Here is a 16,701-nt window from a genome sequence, read left to right as displayed (position 1 = left end):
GTTCCCCTTCTTCAGAGATCATTAATCAAGGGCTGCCATTAGAATTGCTAGCTAGAAGGGACAGGAAGACTTCCTCAGCAGTCGTAGCTACAGCGGCGAGCTGACTAAAAAAGAGAGAGAGAGGGAACGTGTTGAAAGTATCGAAACGCGTATCGCCACATCAAGAGGGCATCGAAATAAATTTTGAACTTACGCGCATACTAAACCAGGAGCACGCATGAAGGAAACGAATGTGCAAGTGGCGTTTAAACTCTGTAATTGTACTTGAGGACATTCACTTACATCGAAAAAAAAATATATAACACGGTTTTTTCGTTATGTTGTTTCAAAGTCTTCAGATATTGTGTTGTTCATAGTCTGTTCTAAATTCTCTAGTTCTTCTATCATAAAGGAATGTGAGAACACTCTTGAGGTGACTTCATACGCCGACCGCGACTGTCGGCACGAAGGATTCCAAGAACAATTCTAGCAAGTATAAATTTATGCTGTTCAACCAAGGTGACCATCTTTTTTTGCGACATAGACTTGCCTTTAAGGCATAATATATGTTCTGTATATTTGTGTTAAATGTGCGCCGTTAGGCCGGTGTTGTGTACGAAGTGAAGAAGTGTCTTGTGGAATGCGCTGTCATGTATACACCACGATTTTTTTAATGAACGTTATATTAATGATAAACCTTCTGGACGAAAAAAGGTTTATGAAGATACCCGCCATGGTTGTCTAGTGGTTATGGTGCTCAACTGTTGACCCGAAGGTCGCGGAATCCAACCCCGGTCGCGGCGGCCGCATTTTCGAAGGAGGCGAGAACGATTGAGGCTCGTGTACTTATATTTAGGTGCGCGTTAAAGAACCCCGGGTGGTCGAAATTTCTGGAGCCCTGCACTACGGCGTCTCTCATAATAATACCGTGTTTGAGACGTTAAAATTCAACAGTTATTATTAGATTTATGGAGAAGTCGTGATTGCTTGAAAGTGACGGCAATTAGCTCAAACTTTGGCCAGTTTCTGGAAAGTTCGTTTTGTTGGATTTCATCAGTGCATGGTGATGCGTCGGAGACAAGCGGTGATCCCGCAGTTTATTATTTTTTTTTTTGCGTGAAGCCTATTCATGCTTTCTGTCTGTTGGTTGCATCGGTTGTTCATTAGGAGTATGATTGAGGACACAAACATAGAAGCGTGCAACCGTTTCGTCACGGGAAAGCTCGCGAACTTACACTGCAACCTGCAAACATTAAATAATCGTAGGTACGGTCACCGAAATATATATTGGTTATTTAATAATAATATCTACAGCTGCTGCATTTAAGAATACTTTGATTGTGAGCTCATTCGTTTTTCGAATTCATCACCGAAACTACAGGGAAAAAGATACACCTGTTGGTCAAGAAAAATGCAGTCAAAAATATCTACTTGCTGGCATTCTCGTGAAAGAAACGGGAATTTTTAAAGAACACTCATGTCTGAAAGACCTAGTTTTTTAGTGCAACTGCGCTCATCAAAGTGATTACTACACTGTTGAAATGCTTGACAACGAAACAATGCCAAGATGCTTCATGTTCTTATACATTCTGCATTGGTCGCCTCACTCTCAGAAGGCAAAAATAAGTTATACTTCAGGCGATGTGGGTATCTGCGTCGCCGAGAACAATACGGAAGATTGCGATTGCAACACTCGCCGCTAGTTCCATTAGCGGGGCGACATGGCTGCGCCTCAAGGTCGGAACTTAGCGTGTGGCAAAACAACAACAGCAATTACAACAACAGCAGAGAAACAGCAACAACAATGCACTAGCTCTAACAATTTTAGAACAGAAGAACAGCGCGCAGAACGGCTGTCGCCAAATGATTTTTCAAGTTTTCTTTTGACCATTGGTGTGCTACTTCTACTACAAGCTACGTACTTTCGCGGACATTATGATTATTTTCTTTTTTTGTCGTATTCTTTTTCTATCATGTCGTTAGAGTCGGCGTGTTCGCCGTGTCCGGCCAGTTAAAGTGGTCGCATGGAATGAGGATCGCTGAGGGAATTGTAGCTGCCATCTGTCACAGCAGTGTCGTTTGTTTTCATTTACGCCATCGCAGCGTTTCCGTGTTTGCAAAGTTGTGTTTTACGTCATGCGAAAGGAGAAAAAGAAAGTTCATCCATTTAATCGCTATGTCCGCAATGTACACAGTCACATTTTGTTTTCTGTTTGGACATACGGAAAACATTACTTGTCACAGTCAGCTTTGATAATACTACTGAGCTAATACTTGGTCACTGAGTCACGTTTTCGAAACGTGAGAAGTTTGTTTAAAGGAGCGCTGTCACGAATTTTTTTTTTAATTTTATATTGTTTGCCTATTTAACAACACTGTTGTCGAGAGCCCTGAAAAGAATATTGGGTTTACCTCGGAACGCATTGACTATATTTTTAATGCCGCCACCTTAAAAAACTGTAGCGGCCTAGCTCGGCTATGCCACACTCTAAGAAAAAAGAGTCAAAAGAGGGTCATGGAACCGTGACTCTTCGGGCGTCCATGTGACCCCTTTTGAAGGTACAGGCAGAGAAAAAGAGTTAGCAGTTCGGAAGGAGTCACTGGACGCTCCTGAATGGCGTTTCGATTGGCTTCCGTCATGAAAGAGCCGCCGTATACGCCATACATATCGCGCGCTTGCCCTTTGGCGCCGTTGTGGCGCGTTGCTCGCCAACGGAGACGGGGTTGGCGCCGGGTGTGATGCGCCGCTTCTGCCTTCTCTCTCAGTCGTCTCAGCCAGTTTCAGCCTCCTCGTCTATGCTATTGGAATGCGTTGCGTCGGTTGCGCGGGTTGCGTGTCTTGAAGTTTCATCAATTCATGTTCATGCGCGTTTTCGATGGTGTGACGGCTCCGCGCACGAAGTGACGCTTGCAGGGCGGAATATTCATGGAGCTGCGGATACAGACAACGGGCGCCATTTAACGGTGACTGTACTGCTTTCGTAGGCACTAATTATACAGCTTTAGCTGGGCGTCTGCAGCAGCTCTGCGGAAGTTATCTGCCGGCCATTTCCAATAGCAGCCCGTGTCCGCGGGGCTGTTGCGGACGCCCAACTAAAGCTGTCGGTTAACGAGTAGCCACCGTTATGCGCGTTGCTGTACAAGCTCCCATAAAGTGAGCGATGCAAACAATTATCAAGGGTCATTTCTTGCTGATCGCACGTTGTGTCTGCACTACTGAAGGTGCAAGATGTCGTTTTGAGATGCACTTTAGTCTACTTCATAATAACATTTCCATCGACCTTGAGTGTACTGCGTGCATCCGCGCGTGGGAACGTGAAAAAAAACAAAAAAAACGTCTGTGTACAGAACGCTCAGACGCACTATATAATGGTTTTTGTTGGCTTAAAGACGGTAGCTTGAGGTGCAGATATAGTACGGTGGCTTCCAGAACGTGTGCGGTAGTCATTCAAGTTCGACACGCCTCGCCGGTAAGGCGAAAGTGCTAGACTTTCGACGGCGCCGGTTGTTGCGGCCGTCGCCGTGCACGTTTTTCCTTCGTTTCTATTTGCTGTTTTCATGGTTGCCAACATCTACTATGACGCTATAACGGAATCAAGTGAGTGTACGTGATGTGGGAGTTATGTGTGCTAATTCTAGCATATGACATGTCTGATCTCGACGTAGACGGCGTCCGCACGCGCTGGGTGTCGTTCGGGCCCTCGTACTCGCATGTGTTTATCTGGGTATGGGTTACGTTTGTAAAACATGCGGTCAGTAACCGCTCATGGCGTGCCCCTGACTGCCGGAGGATGTGTTTGGGTGTCGGGGTAAGCCGGCGCAAAACCGTGTTTATTCTGAAACCAAATTTTGAAGCGATTTCTCAGAAAAAAAGTGCTTTCATTCGTGTACGTATAGCCAGTGCCTATTGCGAGAGGAGGTTCCCGCTGCCTCTTACGTGAAAATTTGTTTTCGTTCCTTCATTGTGGCTATGTGAACCACTTATTTTGTAGGTTTTGCAAACCATTACTGCAATTTCATTTCTTATCATAATATCGTTCTGCTTTTCAGATACCGTTGTTCATGGTGCTCACGCTGAACAGGAGCCGTCACCAATTTTGATTTATTCTTAATCATAAGGAATAAAGATTGAAACATGATGCTCATTTCTGCAGATTATTTTGCACTATATGACACTATGCACATCAGTCACACATTTTAGTTGGCTATACTCATAGAAGCATGTAAACGAGGAATACCCGAACTTCTTAATTGGAAATCACAGACCATCTTTCGCGATTTCTATATAACTTTGCTGGAAAATATGTGTTGTTTTGACGAGTTTTATTAAAATAATGGTAAAACGGAGCTATTCTTTTTTTGCAGTCGCTGGGCAGAACGGCGAGTATTATTGGACTTGTTAAAATGAATACTCCACTATTTTCAGCAGTAGTCGCGCAAAAGTAGAGCAAGGGTCATATGAGTAGCTTAAAATACTCGTGGAGTCGCTTGACGCTTCGGTGTGGGTCACTTGACCCCGTAGGAGTGTTACCGGCAAGAGTCGTCTGACTCCCTATAAGTGGTACGTGATCCTTCGGATGAGTCTTTCAACTCTTCCTAGAGGGTCGGGGGACTCTCCTAGAGCGAGCCGACTCTGACCCACCAAGAGAGTCACCGTGACTATTTGAAGAGAGTCCTATACGGGCAAGTCAGAACTCTCCGAAAAGAGTCACGCATACTCTTTTTTTTTTCTTAGAGTGCAGGACATACGAAGCGTGAGCTAAGGCTCAGCTAATGTTCAGCTAAGGTTCAGCTGATTATTCTTAGCTCTCCTGGTTCTCTAGGATTAGCTTGATTATCATGCTTACTGCTGCTTCAATGACACACACACGGTACACGCATATGACACATGCATACTTATTTTTTGCTCAACGTCATTTCTCTATTGCCACAAGGTGGTCAGTGTAGTACACGCTGCCGTCTCTATAAAGCGCAACGGAGGCGCACAGCTGGGCAGTGCGTCTGCTGCGGCCATGACGTAACTCCTTCGGAATGCGCAGACCCGCGACGCCCGGCGGCAGCGGCTCTGGCGTGCCAGCGGCGCCAGATGTGCGCCGCGACGTCACTGCTCCTCGCACATGCGCAGCACGTCTCCCAATAAGCCACGCGAACCTGCTCAACCTCGGCCAGGGTAGCTGACGCCACAAAACGACTTTCGGTATCGATATCGAGGTTGCGTTTCCACAGTGAAGTTGGGGGTGGTGCTAGCAGAAGTTGGGGGTGGTGTACGTAACAACCATAAATGATTCGTCATTTAGGGCTCCGACAGCGATCTCGGCTGCATGGAGGACGCAAGGGTCGCAAACGCAGCAAACTGTGTTGACTCGTCATGATAATGTCCATTGCGGTGGGGCTAGATTACAGATGCTGGGTGACTAAAACTTCCAAATCAAATTAAAATATTTCATACATGTTTCCTGGCTCCCGTGTGTGGAGAGCGTTAACACTAATTGTCAGGGAAACGAAAAATGTCCGTTTTGCGATGCCTCCAAATCGCGTCAGAATTTTTTATTAAACGTAAAAAGGAATACTTCTGAAATATTTCCGTTCTTTGCGTATGCCATATAATGGTAAAAACAGATCCGCAATGCACCTGAAGAACCTATTCAATCAAGCATGACACGAACTTCGTGGCGAAGAAGGTGTGGTCTGGTTATCTTCTCTTGTCTGGGTGTCCGTACGGTTTATCGCTCTTTCGTGATGAATCCCTACCAACTGCAGCGCGACTCTCTATTGTTCTGAAGTTCCTTGTTATTTCACGGCGAAATGGGCGCCTTCCGAACAGCTCTCACCGCCATGTATGCTCACGGTTCTGACGGTTTCCTTTCGGTTGAGCTGCCTCGAAAAAATGACCTTGACGAGTCGCGTGTCCGCGGCACTGCCGCTTGGCTGCCCGGATAAGCGGCAAATCGTCCACTTACTGTCTTCACGCGAGTGAGCGCGCCGTTCTGATGACCGCAGTCTTGCCCACCCCCCCCCAGCGTTATTTGCTCCGGTACACCGAGATTTCTGTATATACGCCTGAGACGATAGGAGCGAAGAAAGGCATGTGCGGAGACTTCCCCTTTACCGCTTCCATATGTACACTGCTTACCGAGATCACATCTATATGCAGGCGTGGTAAGGGAACGCTGACAGATTAGTTGCGCATTGTTTTCGCACGCGGGCTCCACCGCTATGCAGCTGGCGAAGATAGGATTAGGCCTGCTGCCGTTACATATTAGTAGCCTAGATCTTGCTACTCCGCTCTGATTCAGTGCATGAATATGAGGAAAAAAAAGCCACAGCTGCAGGCTAGGCCACTTCAAGTCGTTATTCGCGCCGCACTTCATTATGCAGATGGGCAAAAGACAGCGAGTGAAAGCATAATACCAGTCGGTGATATGTGAACCAGTACGTGCTTATATCTGAGAATTAATGAAGCGGAACGCGATGGGAAAAAAGAAAAGAATAATTGATTACTGATTGCATGGATGTTAACGTTACTTAACCAAAGCGCTTACAGAATCTCTGTATAGAACTTGTTTAAGGCTAATAACTTCTAAGGTGTATGACGTACGCGCGTGACCTTCAGTGCACTTTGTGTGGTTCGTGTTGCAGCCTAATGGTAATGCAGTGGAATGAATAGCGAGAATAAGATTGGTTATTGTGCGGAACATATATTAGTAAAAAGTAACACACACCTCTTTGCGGTGCCCCTCCTGACTGCCCGCTACTGCAGAACACAGAAAATTTCTTTATAGCTTGATATCTGAAGTCTGGAGAGGTGAAAAAAATATCGTCTTTTCCATGTACGTGATGCCTAAACTTGCCCAAACTCAGGAAGGCTCTCCACTCAAATATATTAGCCTCATTGTCTACATTTGCTATGCACACACATAATAATGAGCGAATTGCTACAAATTACTTTTCAATAACTTATCATTGTACATTAATGTAAGAAACACCCGATCATACACTGTCGCTTGTGCTCAGCGTTGAAGCGAACCATAGTTATGCCAACTGAACTAACCTTGCATATTTTCCAAATGTCCGGCTGCCTCGCTGAGTCAAGTTCTGGACTTCCTTTTTTTTCTTGCAATGAAAACCTAATAATACGCGCCTTGGCGCAAATCTGAAACGTTTAAGTAATAAAACTGATTCCTCTAGTTCAAAACATCATAAGTGAACAGAAATTCACTATGTGCACTTATGAACAGAGTGAACGTGCGCGTTGAGGGTCAGAATATTCGTGAGGAAAGCGCGCTTGAGGGAATCTAGAGCGACGCAATAAGGCTAGACATTTCGTACAATTTTTAATTGCTTTTCTTGAGGCGAATTCTGGCATGCCTAAAGTGTGCACGAGGAATCTTATTAGCACTCATAATAACTAATAACACGGGAAGCGCGCGCACGTGTATCGAATCCATATGTATATTACTGTTTTAAAATTTTCGTTTAGCTTACACAATTTTGCTGCTTCACACAATGCCTGAGAGATATACAGCGCATATCTTACCTGAATAATGTACAGTTAAGATAAAGCAGACGTGCATGAGTCAAGTATTCGGGTCACGTTGGTAGTGGACAGCATAATGAGATGTGAAAACTGCATGAAAACTGCATCTACATCAGGGAATAAATCTTAATCCTATCTAATCTAGAATGACTTCAGTGTCTCCATATTGAGATGCAATATGAATACGCCTGCGGCATGATCGTGAGGCGAGACCTAAAACGTGTCTTAATGGTATCACTTGCACAACACTGGGCAGGAATTTAAGCAAATGGATTTATTAAATATATTTAGAACAATTATGTTTCATCAAAACAGTCCTTCCAGACCGCTAATAGCAGGGATATGATGGAAGTCTTTTGCGCATTAGTTGAAACATTATTTTGACTCGAATTACTCGCACTTAAATTTCATATGCCCAGCGTGTAAGAATCTAAGCCAATAATCTTACATATGGTATTGTTCGAGCTTCGGCACTTAAGGTCGCAATAGCGCTCGTATGCTTTCAATTTATATCTTGGAGCTCATGTGTTTTAGCACAATTTCCTCTTCTTTCCTTTTTTAATCACTTCAACCCTTCCCTCCAGTGTAGGGCAGCAAACTGGACGCGCGTCTGGTTGACCTCCCTGCCTTTCATAATTCCTTCCTCCTCCTCCTCCTCCTGGCCTTTTCATTAATGTGTGATCTTTAAAAAAGAACAGCCTCACTGTATATCGACTTCAATTCAAAATCACATGGGACTGAACGGTTAATCGATTCGAAGCTATGTTTCGTATGTTCATAAGTATTTGCCTATGCGGCGTGTTGCACGAAGTATCGCTGTGTGACCAGACTATATCTACATTACCCTTATCAGTAAACGCATGTCACGTTGGGGCAGTAATTAAATTGAAACGAAACGCATTAGTCTTTCACGAGTTTTAGCGCAGCATGCGTAAACGTTTCGGACGATATTTCATCGGATAGCACAGCGTTAAGCACTGAACTGCTCGTGTGAATCACGTAAGGATAAAGTCTGAAAAAAGGGAGAAATACGTTCTAGGAGCACCGAAACTTACAGAAGGCGTGCACAATGCTAAACGACAAGAAAACAGTGTCGGGAGCTTTTCTTTTGAGGAAGCGATCGACTTTCGTAAGAACGGTGTTGCTACTGAAGCGCGCTGCAGTGCGAATTCACAAGAAGACGAGCGACGTGCGCAGCGCCATCGATTCTCACAAAGCAAACACAAACGGAGATTGTATGTCATTCCAGTTAACAGGCAGCTTCAGCTCAGAGGGCTTCTCGATAAGTACGTGGGTACACAGAAGTCCTGCTGCAGTGACTACAGCGAAAAATTTGGTGAGAACTCTTCAGTAAAAAGAAAGATATGCAGTCTGGAGAGGAAGCAAGTTTTATATTTAGCTGTCAGCTGCCCTAAATAAACGTCGTTGAACCTCGACCAATTTCGAAAGAAGAAGACTGTCCAGGTTTACAACACTGCAACTCGGCTATAAGAAAACGGCATCGCAGTTAGCCAAACCGTCACTATAGGTGCGTAATGTATTTAGGGCGCACAAACCTTATGCGTTATATTCGGCTGCGAACTTATAACTCTAGTAGGGAAGACTTACTATATATACGCAGCAATAGCTAGCAACTAAGCTGTCGCCGCCGCTAAAGTTGAGGATGCAGGGTTTCGATTCCCTGTCCTGGCGGTCGTATATCGATAGGGACGAGTAGGCAAAATTACGACCATATATTCAGATACGCACCCGCTAAAGAACCGGGTGGCCAAAATTAATCTGTTGTTCAGCACAGGGGCACCTAACAATCACATCGCAGTAATGGCATGAAAAACCCCGTAGTGTCATTAGTTGCGACTGTATGGAGTTAAAAAAAATGCCACCAATGCTTTCAACACAGAGCTACGAATCTGCATTATATACAAAATAAAATGATTTCACTAGTTTTATTAGACTTCTTAAAGTCACTATATTTTGAGCTTTATTTTTCCTGCAAATGCAACAGATCTCGTTCAAATTCAACAACAGTCTGATAAAGCCATTCCTACATTTTATATGTATTTGACTAGGTGACAACGGAGAGTGCGTCGAGCTAAAGCTTCCTCTTAAGGTTATTCTATGGAACCTGGAGCCATTGCTGTGCGAGTGAGCGCACGACGCGTTTTTCACGCTTCCATAGCACTTCATTCAAGGCGACCGTGCGTGCCTGCTTGACTTGATGCCGGTTGAGCGAACTGAACAACTCGCAAAAACTTTTCGACTACACGCTGTAGTCACACCTCTCCGTTCAGTGACTCCTGAAAACAAGCGCCTGAGCCTTATTCGCATTCTTCGCACTCCGACATAACGGAGACAAGCATGCCTTCTTACGCATGCGTAACGTTCTTTCCTCTCTCCCTGGTCTCTTATGTGCTTGCAGCTAAGTCTGCTAGGGAAGAAGGCGTATGGCGCTTAGTTTTCCGGTCACGCATAACTATAGGCAGCTTCTTGCAATGCTGACTTCTATTCTGTGCGCAGAAAAAAATAGGACCTACAGGATGGAACCCTCGAGGCGCTTTCTCGCATGCAAAAGAACTTGCCTTCTCCAAAAACATGGCATTCACGTATACGGTTGGTTGGAGTGGACATCGACTAAATCGTGTAATCGTATAGTTATCACGTTTTCTGTGCACATGTGCGCATGCTTCGACTGATTTGTATTGTGCTGTAAAAACCGAGAGCACGAAAACGACATACGACAAACAAAGGTAGAGATAAACACGTGCGCGGCCTTCAAGATTGTTCAGGTCTGTCTCTATGCAGATGTCTCATTCTATGTATGTATGTATGTATGTATGTATGTAGTATGTATGTATGTATGTATGTATGTATGTATGTATGTATGTATGTATGTATGTATGTATGTATGTATGTATGTATGTATGTATTCTCAGCGCGGATAGAGAGAACTTCAAAGAGTGCGGTTTCGCGAAAACGAAAAAAAAAGAAGCTATGGCACCAAGGGCTACTGCTTAAAAATCGCATATTATTGTCTTTCTCATAATGGCACATTTCGGAGATAAAATCATGTTCGATGTGCAAGTTAACGCGAAACTGCGGAAAGTAAATGATAATCCAATTAAAATAAAAAAAAAACAGCATCCAAAGCCAAGCGCAATGCGGTGCAAGTAGCTACTTCATTTAAGACTCAGATGAGCCAGAAAAAAAGAAAAAGGGAGGTGACCATAACCCTTGATTTGGGTGGCTGGTAGGAGCACTCTAATCTCTGCGTTCCTGTGCCCTGGTGTGTTCCTTGGGCTAACGTTGTGTTTAGTCACGCTGGCGAAGCGGATCTCAGAAGCCACGTAGAGAGAAGAGCGTGGTTGACATCTGCTCCGCCAGGTGCCTCAATGGTCCCAGCTGCTCACAAGAATGCCACTTTCAATGAACTCATCCAATTAACTTTGATGAATAATTCTGACAGTTATTTGACCCTTAATTCAAGCAGACGTATGCTCGGATATCATGCGTATTCAATATAACTCTTAGCTTGAATCAGAACCAGTTTCATCTTTTAGGAAAGTTTTTCAGAATATTCGGAAAACCGGAAGTAAGTTCTCGATCGGAAGTGCTTAGAATAGGAACAAGAATGTCCCTAGGTCCTCGTGCCACAAAAAAAAAAAAAAAATAGTGAAGCTTGCACTAAGTCGCGCAAGTCTGGATGACAGCAGATCTGGTGGGCACTGGGGTGATCCTGGCTTGGCGGATGCCCCCTCACCACTCTCTTTCCCACCCCTTGCTATAGTATACTGCACATGTCTATGCTTGCTCTCGCTAGGAAATTATTATTGCATCCCTAGCCGGAGAAATGGGCGCAGGTGTTCTGGGAGCGAGTCAGAAGACGACAGTAAAGAAGAGAGCGCGTGCCGGTTCATGATGATGATAATTTTCTATGTACGACACACGACCAACCTCGAGCAAAGCAGCTCTGCTGTAAAAACTCCCAGCGCGTGTGTGCCGCAGAAGTTGAGCAAAAAACTTCGCTACTCAGCACTTGTCAACTAAAAAGGAAGAAGCCATCTGCGGGCAAGAACGTATCTGCCACAGAAGTTGGTGAAGTCGTACTACGCCGGAGAAATGTGCGCACATATTCTGGGAGTGAAGCAGAAGAGGAAGCAGAAGAAGGCAATGAAGAAGAGAGCGCGCGCCGGTTCATCATGATGATAATCTACAACACTCGGCCAACCTCGACCATGTAAAACTGAGCAGCAAGATATTCAACTACGCTACGTGGCTGCCTTGCATGATGGTTGCCCTTTTTGCGTACTCATACAGGCTTCCCTTTCAATAAATGCTTTAGTTGGGTAAGCGCCTTGTCCTTTCGTCTTTCTGTGTTTTCGTTTTTGGTGCGCTGTAACTTTCACCGAAAAGGAGCCCATTCGCACAAGAAGCCTATAAACAGGAATAATGTGTAAAAAAAAATTCTGAACTAATCAGTAGAACATATTGAACAAAGTGCAGCTTCTCATTATGCTAGTAACCGGAAATAGTTGTCCCGATGACGTCAAGGCGCCTTATTATCGCGCGAACATAGCTTTGCTTTTTTTGACGGCAGCTGCTTTCTACGGGATTATCATTTTTGCGAGTTTGCCGCTCATAGCAAGACGCCATTCTCTCGCTCTAGCGCTGTCACATTTTCTTACGCATGTCCTAGCACACCGGTGACCTTAATTACATATCTGCCGCGGTGACGGTAATGGAAACTGTTTAACTGCAGTTTACCCGGTAGCATACTAGCTCCAAACTGGAAAGCTGGACAAGTTGGTAGTGAAATCTGAACAAAAATGATTATGCGCATTCGTCTGCGCATTGCCGTCAGTCCAAGTGCTCGCCTAATTTATGTTCTGTGCTCTTCTACTTTAACTGGCTTGCTGGGGAGAGGTTGAAGTTTATGTTACCTCGGCTACTCCATTTCTATAAGTACCGCAACGAAAAAAAATATGGTTATCCAAAATGAAAATTGAGCAACTGAACGACAAGCATATAGCACACTGAAGCAAGTTAAAATGACATGGTAATGTACAGTTTGATTGCAGAAGTTCACATTACAATAAAGCGTCCACACACACACATTCCTAGTTCTGCCTACAGTGTATGGCTTAACAAATCATTCCGTATATACAACGACTCGTAGCTGTTCATCACAAGCGCTTACCTAGTCCGGTGTCCACAAAGAAGTTTTCAGGAAGATGTACGCCTTTTTCTTAAGATGAATTTCAGGCCACGGTCCAAGTAATTTCTGTAATGTGAGGGGGCGTCTCTCCAAACTTGTTAGTTTCTTCTTATTTATATTCTATTTCATTACGTACTTTACGCACTCCAAAAGAATATGCCAAACACTCTCATCTTCGTGACCACAGTAGCCTTCCGGTGAGCTAGATCGGTGTATCTTGTGCAGGAAGCTGTGTGTATATGCTACTTCTAGTACCGTGGAGTACCGTCTCTATGTGCGGCAGGAGACCTACCGCTATGGAGAATTGTCTGTGTGGATCGACTTCATAAAGTAATGGTTGCTTTATTTAGTGGTATGAAACCACTTCTCCCCAGAGCAGTGGTTAGCTCCTTGCATTATAATATTTCGAATATCCGCCCCAGGCATAGGAATTGCGCAATCCCGTCCTTCATTCAAGGCTTTTTTGGCGAGTTTGCCTGCCTCTTCATAGCCCTTTATTCCAGTGTGGCGGTATGTCCATTGAAACACGATGTTGTGACCCTGCGCTGAGGCATATTTTACACTTTCTGCAATACATTGGGCTATTTCGCCATTTTTGGAAGGCGACCTCACATGTTTGACTGAACCCTTCAGGGATTTTGTATAAGCATGGAGATATGAACACGGAGTTAATTGTTGAAGCAGCGCAGACTGCACGCAAGAGCACGGTATATATCAGCAAGCTTTCTACTGCGCTATCTGAGAGTGAAATAGCATATCTAGATGGCGCATTGGGATGATGTGAGCAAAGTAACCATATGTAATGTGTATCGCTTTCTTCTCTTGTATTTTGTTATGTTATTTTCTTTCAGTGTTTTCTGCGCCACCTGTATATATTTTTCGATCGTATGTGATTAAACTTAGCTGTGAGTCAGCGCCTGTCCTGTACTCTTTTCTACCGTCCGTTGTCCTTTGCTCTGTTCAGCCTCAAGAACGTACTAGCTTACTGTGAGGTTTAGGTTACAAAATATATTGGTTTCTCCAAGGTGCACAAGGAGGCATATATTTAAGGGAAACCACGATACATCCTAGGAAAGGCACAAATAAACAATAAAAACAATAAGAGCAAGCACTGTTCTGTTTTCTTTAGTTCGTGTCCCTGTCTCAAGAATTCGCGCTGTTTTTTTTTTCAATATACGCAGAACCAATTAGTCCAAACACTGAAGTTACCAAGCGTCACGCGCTCCTCTTGATCACACTGGGTAGCACAACACGCGCCGATTAAATTCAATACCAAAAGAATGGCAAACTGTATGATTACGCCAGTAACAGTATTGCGTAGCTCCGTTCGTGAGTCATGGTTCGACGGCGTACGGGCACGCACAGTGACCGACTCAGAGGCCCAGCATGCACTGGGCGAATTCATGCAACTGACGCTCCGTCCGTAGTCGAGTAGAATCCCGGCGCGTGGTCCTTGCAGTACACATGCAAAATCAACGCTTCGAGAGGTCGTCGGGGTGACGATTCAAATTTCGGACACGCTGCGGTGATCCCTTGCATAGCGCTCATAAACGTGCACCATATGTGACCGACCTTCTTTTTTTTAGTAGCAAAGCTGTTTAAGCCGGCCGTAGAAACTTTGGTGTGTGCAAGGACTATCATCATCATGCACGGTTATGTGCCACATAATTTATGCTAATCCCCCTACTCTACGATGGTCCAGTAAAAATGAAGAAGGCAACAGGCCTGCGGCAAACACCATTTAAGGTTTCTAGATTGAGAAAAGCTTTAAAAAGCTTGGAAAAAGCTTGAGCTTCGCCTTCAAGAGTAGAACGCGACAGCCCAATCGGGCGCCGTTCCCACCACCTTCTCAGTCGCTAGCCTGGCTTCGCGTCTCGGTGGACACCATGTCGCAAGGAAAGGAACGCCTGTGCACGTAACACTGGCCGTTTCAAGCTATCCCAGAATTCCTACTGCAAGTACATTTGCGAAGGGCCCACTACGCCATAATAATTCCTTTTGCGAATTGGGGAAGTACCCACTACGCGTATACGGAGGCAACTGGTTGATGCTGTAGCTGATAATGATTAAATATGCCCGTGTGCTTTGTAATTCATGCGCCTTTAAACGCCTGGGGCTATTATGGCCACATGTTTCAGCTTCAACGGCAAGTACAACTAGGGAATACTAGTTGTACGTGCCGAGGGCAGCGAATAAGCGATGGAAGCCCTATGCAAACGTGTCCTTAGATTTACGGAAGGTGCGAACGCTCGATTTCCGCGCAAGTTTATATCTCTGAAGTTCGGACATCCGTGTCATGTCTGTGTCTGTCTCTGGCTTTACTCGAACCTCCCTGCCCTGAGAAGCAATCTAGAAACAACCTTGCATCATCAAGCTAAAGCCTAGCAACAACCTAGAAGTAACCCAGCAACAACCTATAGCAGCACCTAGCTCAAGCCTAGCAACAACCTGGAAGGAACCAGTTTAGACTTCAGAATCGTCCAGCTTCGATGCTTCAAGCCTTGCGCGACTTAGTGCAAGCTTTGCTTTTTCTTTTTGGAGGAGAGAAATGACGATCGAGAAACACGCGTGATCTGATCTTGCGTACGTGTTGTTGAGGCCTGTTTACACCGGGAAGCTATCTGTCACGCGTAGGCGCGATCAAATCGGTGACCTAACATCTGCGTTCATATATACTGCAGCTCTCGGTCGCGATACGACATGCTCATTGCACCCGCCAGCTCTACCGAGACGTGCTGTATCATATAATAATACTTTTAAGGGTTTGATGTCCCAAAATCATGGTATGATAATGAGGAACGCCGTAATGGAGGGCTCAAGAAATTTCGACCACCTGGGGTTCTTTAACGGGCACCTAAATCTAAGCACACAGGCTTCCAGCATTTCGCCTCCCCCGAAATATGGCCACTGCGGCCGGGATTCGTTCCGGCAAGGCTAGCGTCAGCAGTCGAGCAGCATAACCACTAGACCACTGCGGCGGGTGGTGCTGTGTCATGGCCGGAAAAGAAGGGAGACGCATACGCACGCGTCGCGTCTAACCTCTTTTCCAGTCGCTGTTTTATGCCCCAAGGCCGGGCTAGAACGCCAGAAGCGTTTTAGCACCTCGTTTCAAGACGTTTCATTGATATACAGGGCTAAATGATATAGCTGGCTCAGGCTCTCGCCTTCGAATCGTCTTAGCGACAAAGCGACCCTCGGAATTTTCACTGGAAGACACTTCGTTTTTGCAGTAAGCAGGATGTATAGCACATGATCTAAGAAGTTCAGTGAGAAGATGTGATCGTAATATCTCGTTTCTGTAAACAGTCTGTGACGACAGAGGCTTGGGGACGTTTTCTTTAATATAATAATATCGCATTATGCGTACACGTTCAGAGCTGTATAGTGACTATGCATCAATTGTGGATCTGAACTGATTTATAATAGACTCGAATCGCACAAATACCACACAATCTGAGCAAATATTTTGTCTCGCTTTTCTGAACAACTTGAAAGACAAATTAAGAGGCCGATATTGTACCCTATTATGTCGTTGTTGGGGAGGTGAGAAGGTTTTCTCGGTGATTGCGGTTGGGGATATCTTAGTTAATAGACACGGTCATGGCACATTTGTAAATAAGCACATCACGTAAAAAGTTTAACTCGCGGAAAGAGCAGCGTGCAACGTTTTTGAACATATATTCTACAAGTTCGTCAAGTGCAACTGATGCCCTCAACGTGCGTGAAAAGTTTCATCCCTCGGATTTATTGAAGTGTACTTTAATTTTATTGCGAACTGTACGGAGTGCTTTGTTCGTCTTCCTAACCAATTAAGTGCTACTTACTATTTTTATGATGACAAAAGCGCAACTAGAACGGAGACTAAGTCTCCGCTCCGTTTACTGTTAAAGTCATGCTTTTGTCATCATGAACTTATGCCAACATACCCAAACGGCAGATGCCTTAAATGGCATTGCTATTTGTAGCTTGGTTG

Source organism: Rhipicephalus sanguineus, chromosome 2 (genome assembly GCF_013339695.2).
Source record: "Rhipicephalus sanguineus isolate Rsan-2018 chromosome 2, BIME_Rsan_1.4, whole genome shotgun sequence".
In the NCBI taxonomy this organism is placed as follows: Eukaryota; Metazoa; Arthropoda; class Arachnida; order Ixodida; family Ixodidae; genus Rhipicephalus; species Rhipicephalus sanguineus.
Note: the sequence above shows the minus strand (reverse complement) of the source record.